This window comes from Mercenaria mercenaria, chromosome 7 (assembly GCF_021730395.1).
Source record: "Mercenaria mercenaria strain notata chromosome 7, MADL_Memer_1, whole genome shotgun sequence".
Classification (NCBI taxonomy): Eukaryota; Metazoa; Mollusca; class Bivalvia; order Venerida; family Veneridae; genus Mercenaria; species Mercenaria mercenaria.
The window spans coordinates 2189349-2203994 of record NC_069367.1 but is presented as its reverse complement, the minus strand read 5'-3'; the positions used below and the strand labels follow the sequence as shown (position 1 = coordinate 2203994).

General features: G+C 34.3%; 1 protein-coding gene across 5 annotated transcripts in view; it reads left to right on the top strand.

Annotated features, from left to right (window-relative positions):
• Positions 1–14646, top strand: part of LOC123555179 (uncharacterized) — a 202738-nt gene that overhangs the window by 114996 nt on the left and 73096 nt on the right. For all 5 annotated transcript variants that reach the window (XM_053547369.1, XM_053547368.1, XM_053547367.1 and 2 more), the window contains one exon: positions 7813–7863. The gene's annotated coding sequence lies outside the window, so the exon portion shown is untranslated. The remainder of the gene's footprint in view (positions 1–7812; positions 7864–14646) is intronic.

The following is a 14646-nucleotide window of genomic DNA, read 5'->3' as shown; positions in this document are numbered from 1 at the left end:
ACTGCATTGTAGATGGAAACATCTAATCCAGTCTGCAAGGGTCCATTAGATCCATTAGATTTTTGTTTTCTATTGTTATTAATGAAGAGCGAAATATATAATCTAGTAATCTTGAAAAAAAAATTAGATCATTGATGTAATGTGAAAACTGTAATTATTAAATGGAAATAGACTTTAGCTATGTATTTGTTTTAGAGAAATTTGCAGAAAATTGAAACTCACTGTCTTTCCCTTGTATGATCGTGAGATGTAATAAATAGGGTCCAAACACTTGGTTTTGCTTTATCAGTAAGGCTCCAAGAGGTAGAAAAGTTTTTAGTCCATACCTTATTCTCTTATTTCGATGTAAATGAGATATAAGTGTCCTGTTTGGCGCCATATACTGAGCTGGTACTCTGTAAAACCCAAACTAATCCAGGTGTCGTAGGTTCGAGACTCACCGGTGTCTCATATGACAACAGTACTAGTTTTTCCAGGAAGCGGACTCGAAAGTGATTCCAATTAACTTGAAGCTTTCATCACAATCGAGCTAAAACAAATTAGTATAAACTAAACCCGTCTCAGATCAAAATCTAAATTGCATGACCTTTATAATCAATCATCAGTATGTATCAAGTCAGCATTTCGAGTGTTTCCATTGTTTTTTTTTATTAAATTCATTAATAGAAACTACAAATTATATTGGCTCTAAGGAAATAAATAGGTTTTGGCACCAGTAAATCGCACAAAAGAAAAAAAATCCTAGATAGAATTTACTGATACTGTCTCGTGCTCTTTGCCCATCAAGACAACTAGAAGAATAGCGTCTAAAACCTTCACTGAAACTTAGGAATACGTTTAAATGAAATATAACTTTAAGGTTGGTGAAAATAGAACGAAGTGTGCTCAGTCATTATTAAAATTTGTAACAGTCGATAAATGCTGTTGAAAATTGAAGAAATTAAGAGATTATTTATTCAGTGGTCAAAAAGAAAAATCACTCCAATTGGCAAAAATGTGGTGATTAAGACTTTAGCATTACCAAAAATAAACCACCTCATTATGAGTCTACCAAACCCTAGTGATGAAATTGTCAAGACAATTCAAAATATGTTTTTCAAATATTTGTGGTCTGGGGGCCCAGACAAAATAAAACGTAATATCATAACTTAGTCATATGAATATGGAGGTCTCCGAATGGTAAATCTGGAGGTTTTCATGTCAGCTTTGAAGATAACATGGCTTAGAAGATACCTTAATTACAATACTAAATATTTTAATCTAGTGAAAGATATATACCCTTTCCTGGAAGATTTGACAAAATATGGAAATGATTTTTTGAAAAATAAAATAATTACTGTCAAAAACATGTTTTGGAAAGATGTGTTCATAGGTTTCACACAATTGAGCTTACAATGCCCAAACTCATGGAGTGAATTTTGCTCCTTACCTGTCTGGTATAACAGTATGTTTAAAGTTGGAAGAACAAGTATTTGTTTTCCAAGATTTGTAAGAAATGGCATTATTTTAGTTAATGATTTCTTAGATGGAAATGGAAATTTTTTGTCCTTTAATGACTTTATTAATAAGCATAATATAAACACAAATTTCCTACAATATCAAAATATTGTAGAATCTATTAGAAGTTTTCTTAACAGTCTGAGAATTCCTCATCATGCAAAAAAAGAAGACAGTCCTGTACAACCTTTGTCAGTCAAAATTGTCAATAGTAAGAAGAAAGGTTGTAGATTTATTTATGACTCACTGCTAAAATCTAGTAAGTTTCCATGTTCTAATAGAAAATGGTGTGAAGAATTAAACCTGAATGTTAACTTTAATTGGTCATCTATATAGACTCCCATTTATTGTCACTAAGAATTCAAAGTTGCAGTGGTTCCAGTACAGAATAAACCATAGAATACTAGGAACAAACTCTTTGTTAGAAAAAATGGGCATTAAAAACAATAATTTGTGCAGTTTTTGTAACAGACAAAGTGAAACTATAAAACATCTGCTATGGGACTGTGAATTTACTACTGCTTTTTGGAATGATGTAAAAAGATGGCTAAGGGAAAAATGTACCAATTTAAATACAAACTGGTCTATTGTGGATGTGATTTTGGGAAATGAAAAATTTAGTCAAGCTACAACAAATCTAATTTTAGTGGCTAAATATACAATATTTAAATGTAGAATGAATAATATATTTCCAAATATAGTGATGTTCAGAACCGAAGTGGAATTTCTATTGAAGACAGAGATGTTTAATGCCAAAAAAGATAATAAATTAAATAAATTCAGAGAAGTATGGAGTGAATATGCTTCTTTGCTTTTGAATAGAGATTAATTACATATTTAGAGTCTATTATCTTTTTCCAGCGCTGCACTGAACTTTTTCTGTTCATCTATTTTTTTCTCCCTTTTTTCACCTCCAGTACTTATAGTTTGCTTTTTGTTTTCCACCTTGTTCAAGGCTCCATTTTACTTTGTAAATGAGTCTTGCAACAGACTCTCACTGATCTTGTCTCCTTTATAACATGTTTTTTTATGTGTTTTTTTTTTCTCGCCCTTATATGTCTTCCTATATCATAAATTGACAGAAGTAGTGGTATCCTTTTACTGTTGTAGTGTACTGTCTTGTTTATGTGTGTATGTATGTTGTCCGTTCTTTTTTGTGTAAAAATTGGGTAGACATATATTCATAAAAAATTAACATTAAGATCTGTCAAAAGTAACATGGAAATTGCCTAGTTTGAAATGCTTTACTATTATCTCTTAGATAAAAGCAACTTTAATGTTTATCATTCTCCTTTCACCATTTATAACAAATTAATGTCTAATAGTAAAGAACTTATTTTATAATTTAGTATCTCCCTTACTGGTTGCTTGAAAATACATATTTTTGGTTTACATCTTAACCATTGCCTAGCTTGGCGCGGTTGGTTTTACCTTTGCTGGCTGTGTAGAGCATTGTCGGACTGCATGGATGTGCAGGCTGATTGTGATCTACACTGGTTGCGGGTGTGGAGCCAACAGCGTCCAGTATGGTGCAATCTGATGGGCGTTTGCATTGATTTCTATTCAGCCAGTACCTTTTTTTTTTTTGGTAAATACCCCTTAGAATATGGTGCAGTCTGATGGTTATTTGCATTGATGTCTATTCCGCCAGTACCTTTTTTGGTAAATACTCCTTAGAATATGGTGCAGTCTGATGGTTTTTAGCATTTATCTCTATTCAGCCAGTACCTTTTTTGGTAAATACCCCTTAGAAGATGGTGCTGTCTGATGGTTATTTGCATTGATCTTTATTCAGCTAGTACTTTTTAGCCCACCATCATCAGATGGTGGGCTATTCAAATCACCCTGCGTCCGTGGTCCGTCGTCCTTCCGTCCGTTAACAATTTCTCGTTATCGCATCTCCTCAGAAACTACCGGGGGGATTTTGACCAAACTTTGTCAGAATGGTGTATTGGTACCCTAGTTGTGTCCCCCTGAAAATCAGACTGGTTCAACAATTTTTTAGTAAGTTATGGCCCTTTGTTTATTTCTATAATTTACATGATTTACATAGGGAAAAACTTTGAAAATCTTCTTGTCCAAAACCACAGAGCCTAGGGCTTTGATATTTGGTATGAAGCATCATCTAGTGGTCCTCTACCAAGATGATTAAAGTTATTTCCTTGGGGTCTAATATGGCCCCGCCCCGGGGGTCACATGGTTTATATAGACTTATATAGGGAAAAACTTTGAAAAACCTCTTGTTCAAAACCACAGGGCCTAGGGCTTTGATATTTTGTATATGACATCATCTAGTGGTCTTCTACTAAGATTGTTCAAATTATCGCCCTAGGGTCAAATATGGCCCCGCCCCGGGGGTCACATGGTTTACATAGACTTATATAGGGAAAAACGTTGAAAATCTTCTTGTCCAAACCACAAAGCCTAGGGTTTTGGCATTTGTAATGTAGCATCATCTAGTGGTTCTCTACCAAGTTTGTTCAAATTATCCCCCTAGGGTCAGATATGGCCCCGCCCTGGGGGGTCACATGGTTCATATAGACTTATATAGGGAAAAGATTTTAAAATCTTCTTGTCAATAACCTACAACATTCAAATTTGGACCACATGTATGGTTTTGAGTGGCAAGATGAACCTTGACAGGAGTTGACCTTGATTTTGACCTAGTGACCTACTTTCACATTTCTGTAGCTACAGCCTTCAAATTTGGACCACGTGCATAGTTTTGTGCACTGAAAAAACTTTGACCTTGACATTGACCTAGTGACCTACTTTCACATTTTTGAAGGTACAGGCTTCAAATTTGGACCACATGCATAGTTTTGTGTTCCGAAATGGAATTTGACCTTGATTTTGACCTACTGACCTACTTTCACATTTCTCAAGCTACAGCCTTCAAATTTGGATCACATGCATAGTTTTGTGTACCGAAACAAACTTTGACCTTTACATTGACCTAGTGACCTACTTTCACATTTTTGAAGGTACAGGCTTCAAATTTGGAACACATGCATAGTTCTGTGTTACGAAATAAGATTTGACCTTGATTTTGACCTAGTGACCTACTTTCACATTTCTCGAGCTACAACCTTCAGATTTGGACCACTTGCATAGTTTTATGTACCGAAATGAACTTTGACCTTAAGATTGACCTAGTGACCTACTTTCACATTTCTGTAGCTACAGGCTTCAAATTTAGACCACATGCATAGGATTGTGTACCGAAACAAACTTTGACCTTGACATTGACCTAGTGACCTACTTTCACATTTTTGAAGGTACAGGCTTTAAATTTGGACCACATGCATAAATTTGTGTTCTGAAGTGTAATTTGACCTTGATTTTGACCTAGTGACCTTCTTTCACATTTCGTCCTTGAAATTGATCTAGTGACCTACTTTCACATTTCTCAAGCTACAGCTTTCGAATTTGGACCACATGCACAGTGTTGTGTACGGAAATGAAATTTGACCTTGAGCTAGTCAGTAAGTCTTGAAATTTGGAACACTCAAAAATGGCACATTGGTGGGCGCCAAGATCACTCTGTGATCTCTTGTTTGGTAAATACCCCTTAGAATATGGTGCAGTCTGATGGTTATTTGCGTTGATCTCTATTCAGCTAGTCCCTTTTTAGGTAAATACCCCTTAGAATATGGTGCAGTCAGATGGTTATTTGCATTGATCTCTATTCAGCCAGTACCTTTTTTGGTAAATACCCCTTAGAATATGGTGCAGTCTGATGGGTGTTTGCATTGATCTCTATTCAGCCAGTACCTTTTTTGGTTAATTACCCATTAGAATACTTATTAATATGGTATTCCGCCCAAGATTGGAGAATTACGTCTATATAGAAATTTAGTTGTCTTTATATAAAAAATTTAATAAGAGGTAGTATGTAAGGTTATGATATTTTAAGTAGTTCCATAACAAACATTGTTAATGTAGTCTTTTCAAAAGCCATAGAGCTTGTATGTTATTATATGTGTGTGATTTGTGGAATAAAATATATGCCCATAAAAAAAAAAAGAAAAAAAAAGAAAAAAAAAAAAAAAAAGATAAATGCTGTTGCGCTTGTGCGTGCGGGTTCAAAGAGACGAACAGAACATAAGGACAAATTAGCGAGCCAATACCTGAGTATCCTTATTAGTCATATGTGTGTGTTTATTTGTCATGTTTGCGCATTGGCACCCTATTGATTGATTGGTTGATTGGTTGGTTGGTTGGTTGATTGGCTGGCTGGTTGATTGGTTGATTGGTTGATTGATCGTTCATGTACAATTCATCTACGTGTATAATTAAATAAATTTTAAAATACATCAATTGGTGAAAATGTCCATGCTTTAAAATACATATATGACCCTACCAATAAAAATTGTGTAAACATGTACTATGTTTACATATATGTAAACCACATTATTTACAGACATATATTGGAGTAACTTTATGAACCCTTTGTTAAAATAAATAACGCCCGTTTTCTAATAGTTCACAAATACATTCACACAATGTATGGGTGGCCTGCATTTTGTTGTTCAGTCTTGCCTTATTTGCGCTGCTACACCATCATCAAGAGATTCTGCTCTTTTGGCAAATTGGATTATTCGTTTTGTGTAAAACTGTCTTTACCACAATTTATATATCTTCAGATGGGGTGAAGGTTTATATATCTCTTTTTTGACCTCAATGTGTCCAGTTTGTCTGAGTTCATAATGTCCTTAGACAATGTTCTCGGAAATATATCTGTACTAAATATAGTGTCCAGACGACACGTCAGGTCACTATTCTCATATTTCGTTTGTCATCTCGTACGTACATGTAGATATAATTGTCTACCAGAGTTATACAAAGCTAGAGATATCTAAGTCAGTATATAGCACTTATAATGCACTATTTTTTGCGAAAACATCGGATGAATATATCCTTTAGTTAAATGTAACATTGATCTAAATTGAGATGCAAATACCAATGATGGTGACATAGTTACGTTTTGAAATAACACATCAACGTATTGAACAATATTGACGTTAAACAGAAGATCAAATTTATGCTAATATGGAACGATGTTACTGTGTATTACGTAATAGCTTCAAACGTCATAACCGGCGTGTTGGAAAAAAACAAACAAGACAAGCAAACATTTGTTGACGTCGTCTGAAATATAAATGATAGTCCTTTATATCTTGTTAGAATCGAAGTACTTTATTCCAAACAGTGATGTCCATTGTCTTTCAACAAAGGCGTATTATCATATCACTCGGGCAGCGCCTCATCATATAATTCCTTCGCATCTGAATTAAAAAAAATGATAAAACACTATATTGCAGTAACCGTAGTAACGTTTTGTTGATCACGTGAATAAATATTAGCATTCATGAATATCAACTTGACCTGATAGGCTACGTTTCATTACCATTCCGTCAGCGTAATTTTTTAGCAATTTCTTATTTGATGAATAGTGTGCTTCAGTATACCCACATTGTGCTGCCCAAATTTGATTGATATCTTTCAGAAACGTCTAAATAATTTAATTATGACCACTCTTATTTTAGCTTTATCACGGAATTCACGTTCAGAGATTAAATTATAGTGATTGCTCTACTTTAGATAACTGACAAATCATTTTCTTGTACCTTGTTACCAGTACAGCTACATAATCGTTATAACTAGCCGCAGCCAAACCTTGCGCTCAAATAATGTTTGTTTGTTTGAAAGTTTATTTATAGCCGCCAACGGAAACCCATACGGGCGACTCCATCGGAAGATTATTAGTAATTCTAGTGCGAGGGTAGTGCAAGATACAGAGGACGTTCCTATTCCAGAAGCTTCTCTGATTCTTATTTTTGTCAAATGAAAAGCACCCATACACAACTCTCTTTTTCCAATGTTAGTAATTTTAGTTGGAAAAGCAGGGTCTCAAACTTACGAACCCTGGTTTCGTAGTCGGACAATGTTACCAGAGGACCATCGAGTATGCTCTAATGATGATAAAACAGAAACAACTGTTTGAAGTTTCATCAAAGCCAAAATGTTTATACACTGCATCTTGGAAGTGTAAATGGCACCGCATTCCTTTTCGCGAGACCGTTTCACAAGTTTTGAAAGGAACAAGAGCAAAACACCAAGGACAGAAACAAAGCAAATGTAAACGTTTAGTAAAACAATCGAACAAGTTTGCTATCTTAGTTGGTTTTTACTTTATTTTCATAAAACGTGTCAGAAAAAAAATGAAGAAGAAATTATTGGGCATCATTATGGTCCTGATATACATCTGCACTGCACCAGTGACGTATTTATCACTCTGTTATTACTTTTCAGATGCATAGATAAGTGACCACGGTAATGATGCAGCCATAGAACGACTTGCACGTAAGTTTCGTGTTTTTCCATTGTTGCTACACTTGTTTTCCACTTTTGCAACACTTTTGGAGGTGTCCCATTGGTTTCATACCGATTCTTGATTCATTGTTGTGTTGCTTTAATTTGTAATTTTATAGTCTATTGACATTGTACAAAGACATAAATATCAGAGAAATAGTTGCGAACAATGGTAATTTTTTTGCACAAAGTGTCACGCCGTGGACGTGAACGTAACGCTTGTAGACGTCCAACCATACTGTTAATAAAATGCACCTACCCATATTACATTCTCACTGGGTCATACTGAAGGCCAGTTCTAGCCTAATTTCCTCTAGGAATTATCACAAAATTTTACTACTTGTAAGAAGTCGATATCTGCTTTCGCTTACGCGGAAAATATACCGTATCGAACCGGCTTACATTTTTTTTTGTACTGAAATCCAACATCGTTCCGTGTTTGCCCTTTTTAACTGTTTTGTTGCATATGTATGGTTATAAATGGACTCAGAAAATGACTTATTCGAGTACAGAAATGTGTGTGTGTGTAAAAGAAGGTTTATGTAAATAGAGCAAAAGAGAAAATAAGTTTATCGTTTTGTTATGTGCTATCCCTGTATAATGTATATTGTATAGTACTTTTGTCTCTTTTATGCGTGTTGTAAGCGATACGTTGTTTTGTTTAGGGAAAACAAAATTACAGAAGGCACGCTTGCTCCAAAAATATATAACGAGCAATGTGTGCTTGTGCTCAATGACCTCAAAGGACCGACAGAATTTCTGTACAAAATATTTGGTTTGATGTCACACTGACACATATAGGTAATATGGTGACTTTCCAGCGCTCGGAGAAAGCCCTGAGTCTTGGCAGTATTTCAGTCGTGGACTGGTATCTGTATAGATCCGCCCGTCTTTAGCAAACTAGCACAAATATTGCTCTATGCATGATGTCAAACTTTAAACTTTAAATTAATTATGTATTGTAGATTTAAAAACATGAAATCAAACAGTAATACGTGCCTTTTTAGTAAGTTAAACCGCAAAATTTAATTATTGCTATCGAGTTCTAGTGTACACAGAGAAGTAACCACAAATTATAGGAGTGTTAACCATTTTATTGTAATAAGGCAAGTTGTATGAATGGACGTGCATCGACAGGGCGATAACCTATACAGAGCAATTATTTCTTCATGATGTTAATTGATCTGGAAAGTATCGTATAACTGTCTTCATCTATATTGACTTACGGTAGTTATACAATTTTCAAGTTGTTTCATAACGTTTTCCTCAATTTTAACAGTTTTGTAGTAAAATCTATGTGCATTTGACAGTTGTACAGCAGAGTTTTCCTCTGTCATAACAGTTCGTTATCAAATCTTACAGCATTTTCTAGTTGTGTAACTGCGTTTTCCACAATCAGAACAGTTTTATAGTCAAAGCTTAGTATATTTTGAAGTTCTGGCTGTTTCATTATATTTTGGTCATTGTCGCTTAATCGTGCGTTTATTTGTTTTGTATTGTTTGTGTTTTATTTGATCTTTTTTTCCTTTTTTGTGGGGTGGGGTAAGTGTTAGTGGTGAGATTGCATTCTTTGGACATGTCTATTAATTTACTAACTATGTCTTTATTTTCATAAAATATTTACTTCATTATAGATGATTTATGGTTTCGTTGCTTTTAATAAACGCTGCTTTTAGTCGAGAAAAATTTACTATTTAGCGTGTATTTTTTTCAAGAAATAGAGTCATGATTTACTTATTCTATTTTACTGAATCAAGTAAAGGAAATAGAAGGAGGCCTTTTTGTCGTACTAAATCTTGCTGTAGTAGTGCTATATGACCATATATGAAGTCGCGAAAACATATGATAAATCGCCCAATCAAAACTTTAACCATCAAACTATCTTACCTTTCCTGGGGTAAAAATGAATAAGATCAAAATAAGTTAATAAAGTAAAAAATAAAATAGATAAAAAGAAAAGGGGAGCACATGTATGTAAGGTTAAACAAAGCATGACATTTTGCGCGCCCACATTTCAAAGTAAGAAACCTATCTATTTTAACTGTCAGTAAAATGTGAGAAATGTCGTTCCTACAATGTTTCAAAGGATTTAAAATTTTCATCCGCAATTTTATCTGTGTATCACTTTAATGTTTCCAGGTACTATATTATACACAAACTACCATGAACACTGTATAATTGTAATTTTATAAGACAATTTCACTCCATTGATTTCCTAATTAGAACATTGTGGAGGCTGATGAAGCCGTTGCCAGACAATAACTGTCAGAGTTCTGGTAGATACTTACATCGCATATTTTATTCATGATCTACATGATAATTTAGGTTAAAGAACTAGAATTTCAGCATTAATTAATTTGTTAGAGTGGCATTCGAAAGTCAGTTAAGAAATTTCAAAGAACCTTTGAAACTTGAATATACTGGCAAGCAAAACATAGAAGTTTTTTTTCTTTTTCTTGTGGATGTTTTGTTCCTATTCTTTCATTAATTATATTAATTATGGTATTTTTACAATGATTGATGAAACAAAAAATGAGAACAAAAAGACTGTTTAAAACGGTATTTATTTTGAAGCGAAGGATTTATGTTAAGTGTATTTTGCTGCTTCTAGTTATGGTGAGCAGATTACCAACACGTTGTTCAGTAATGGAGCCAGTTAATTGAAAATGTCAGAAAGACATTATTGTAGAAGTTGACAGGTAGTTAAATAAAAAATTCATTTTAAGAGTATTGTTTCTTTTTTTATGAAATGAGCCGTGCCATGGGAAAACCAACATAGTGGCTTTGCGACCAGCATGGATCCAGACCAGCCTGCGCATCCGCGCAGTCTGGTCAGGATCCATGCTGTTCGCTAACAGTTTCTCCAATTCCAATAGGCTTTAAAAGCGAACAGCATGGAGCCTGACCAGACTGCGCGGATGCGCAGGCTGGTCTGGATCCATGCTGGTCGCACACCCACTATGTTGGTTTTCCCATGGCGCGGCTCAAATGTAAGTCTTGAAACCAGCTGAATGTGTTTGAAAGAACAGAACCGTTAAATTTAATAATAATCAGTAAAGTTCAATAATATAGTTTTAGCTTGAACTCAGATGTTATATTGAATTAGAAAGTACGATTTAAGCGTTTTCAGCGAAATGCAAACTTAGTTGCCCTATTTATTTCAAACGAATTTTGATGAAATTTCGATTCGGGATGCATGGCAGTCTCAATTGTTAAATTAACTTACCAAATCAAAATAGGATTAACAGAAGCTATTGTAACTATTTTTTTTCTTTGTTTCTGCCTTTTTGTCTTTGTTAGTTTTGTGTTTACATCTTCAACACTGACAAAGATTTTACCCCCAAATGCATGAGATTTTACTTGTTTTCATAAATTACCAATCTTGGAATATCAGACGATAAATCACAATGTGGCATTGTTCATTTTCCTTTTTAAATGCTCATTAAAACAAGGGTTTAAAATACGCAAAACTTCATTCACCCTATAACGAAACGGGTGTCTTGCGGCTATTTAACACCATTATTGACGTCACAGTGTTCTCTCACCGGTCCGCGCGTCAACTGTTGTTTATAGGCAGAATATGCAATGATTGACTTCTTTTAAACAATCGAGCCGTCTAGGTTTTAATCGCTGAGTATTGATTTTAAGCATTTAAGCAGTTCTATAAAGATTTATTGCCACTTAAGCGTGTTTACTGTCGTTCCTGTCTCTTCTACGATAGACAATGTCACTTTAAGATATTACTTACGAACATCTAGCATGACATAAAACTTGTTGAATGATTTCTTGAAAGGTTTTATAGGAACGTTTTGACAAAGTTACTTAATAACATTGTCTTTAAACCAGGACAGTATCCTAGCAATATTTCTTTGAAAATAATAGACTGTATTTGTGACATAATATCTTGTATTTGTGAAATTAATCAAATGATTGATTGTGTTTGTGATAGATTTATTTAATAACGTTTTTTACTTCTTTTATCAAATGAAACTGTCCCGAACTTTTTGACCGCCAACATCAAACTCGAAGACAAATGACTTGCTTATGTATTGGCTTAAATGAAATAGAATTAATGTGCAGTTTTCTAGGAAATCGTAAAATATAGTTGATTCAAGCAAACAGGTCTTGGTAAAGGAGTTATAGTTTGCAAATTATCCAACAGTATTGTTGTATCAATATAATTTAATGAACTCTTAATCATTAGAACGTATATAGTAACGTTTAAACGTAATTATGTTTTTGATATTTTAAGGTTGTGGACCCGAAATAATAATCGGCGGATTACATATTCTCCTTACGCGATTTTGGAATTCTTCGGATTTCATGGAAGGCTGTTTGCATTTTTGGCCTGCAAATTTGTCCGAAGAATGCCGAATTGCCTAACGAGGATACGTAATCACACGAAGTTTGCCGAGCGTGCTACCTTAATAATTGTAGAACTAATATACATCAGTTTCATTTGAATGACAAACACTTGATACTATATCTCAATTAGGGTGTTGCAAATAAATATAGGTCAGGCTGGTGCATGAAGGTCCAAAATAAAAAGTTCAAAGTAACCGTAAAATATTTTCTGTACGTAGAATATATTTCGCAGAAACAGGTCAAGGAAATTATGAAATCAGACAGGACTCCATTATACCGTTTAGAAAATAGTTTTATAGGCTTCTTTCTCTTCAAAAGATAAATGCATTGAAGTAAAAGTTGTCTACAGTAAAAGGAATAATCCATTAGCTATATAAGACTTGTCATGTACATCTTCAAGGAGATAAAAATCAAAAATAGAAGTTTCAATTTAGTTGATAGAACGCCTAGACGTTGCCATTAAAATGAAAAATACTTTTCCCAGCTCTTGATACAAGAAATGACATTTTCAGTTTCACTACATTTTGAGTTTTGAAATAACATTTCTAGAACATGTTGACAGATTTATATCATTTGACATTTTAAGTGTCGTTTCAATTAAGAGATACCCAACCGCTTCTTTAATACATTTTATATAAGAAGTGACATTTCTAGAACATGTTTGACTACGAAACTACGGGTCGTGGGTTCGAGTCACTCGCTTCTCCAACCAAAATTACTAATATTGGGGTAAGAGTCCCTTGAACGCGTTCGTTACATCTGGCACGCTTCTGGAATCGGAACTTCTTCTGTATCTTGTACTATCATCCTGTCAAATATTACTACTAACAGACCTCTGGAATATTCAACCAAATTGGTAAGTGTTGGCAGCCTTAGATAAGCTTAACCCTTAGCCTGCTGGCGGCAAGTGATTCTGCCTTTGCGACCAGTGCAGACCAAGATCATCCTGCACATCCGTGCAGTCTGATCATGGTCTGCACTGTTCGCTATTCAGTCAGTAATTTTTCAGTGAACACCCCTTTGAATAATAAGTGGTATGGCCCAAATTGAATGATGGACTGGTCCATTTTAGATATTTAGCAGGGTAAGGGTTAAATACGTACTACAGACTTAAGACATATGTTGTAACCATATGTATCAGCTGCATCTTATAATTTTATTTGTTGTGATTTTGTTAGAGTCAGAAAAACTATTTCAAAGTTTACTAGATTATCTTTTGTTAACTCCTTGGGCAGCTGAAACTTCTGGGATTGCAATTTACCAGGAATATAAAGAGATCACACATCTAGAAAAGTACCTTTACTGGAACGCCCTGCAGAGACTGTGCGTTAAAACATGACTGCCAGATTGTGAGTATCTTATTGATGTTGACAAAAACGATGATGACGCGTGTATTAGAGGTGGCTATTTAGTAGTAAAGTCGCATTTGATAGACAAACATTTACATTTTATCTTATTTACGAACGTGCAGGGACATTTCCAGGAATAGATCCCGCCAACGCATGTTTGAAAGTTAGTCATTAAAGTAATTATCAGTCCACCTCCCTTTACTCTGTAATTTACTAGATTTCATTTATAAATGATCCAGCACTCGAATGAAGCACTGTCACATAGCCTCCTGTGACAATTCAGATTGTAAAATACAATACGCATGCGTTCTTTTCGGAAATCAATGCGCCCAAGGTATAGGTTTCCAACAATTAGATCCTACTTAAAACAAAATGAAAGAACTGATGCTGATATTCCAGTCAGTCTTGTCATGAAGTTTTTTTTTGTGAATGCGGAAAAGTATATATTATATAAAGTGTAAAGCAAAAACAATTATTACGAATTATGAACAAAACTATATTTCAGATGTACACAAATTCAGAGGTAAACAGGTGACAATCAAAAATTATGTGATGTATCGAGAAAATAAAATGCAAATATTCAAACTTTAAATGTAAATATAAATATGTTAAGGCAAAAATCTAACAAACTGACGATATCTTCCCTAATACCGTTGAAATATATACTTTTGCAAATCTGAATTCAACATCTAATCAGATTGCGTTAGAATATGTATTCAAGACGTTACATTTTAACGTGCTCTGTTTGTAACACGCACTTTGATTGGCTGATGCAATGAGTTCCTATTTCTGATGCAGCTGGTGCTGCAATCTCTAATATTTGTAATCATGATTAAATGCAAGACGCCACACCATCCGACATGAGGGGTGGCGAATTATTATTTTATACTGTCATACCGCAAATTATGCAAATTCTCTGTAAATGGTTTTCTGTTTGTTAAATTTGAATACTGAAGCTTTCATCTCACTTAAATGAAGTCATTAATTTGTGATTTCAAAATCTCAAGAATGGCGTTTGATAGAAAAAATAAAGCATTATGTAAATTATGAACTTACATGC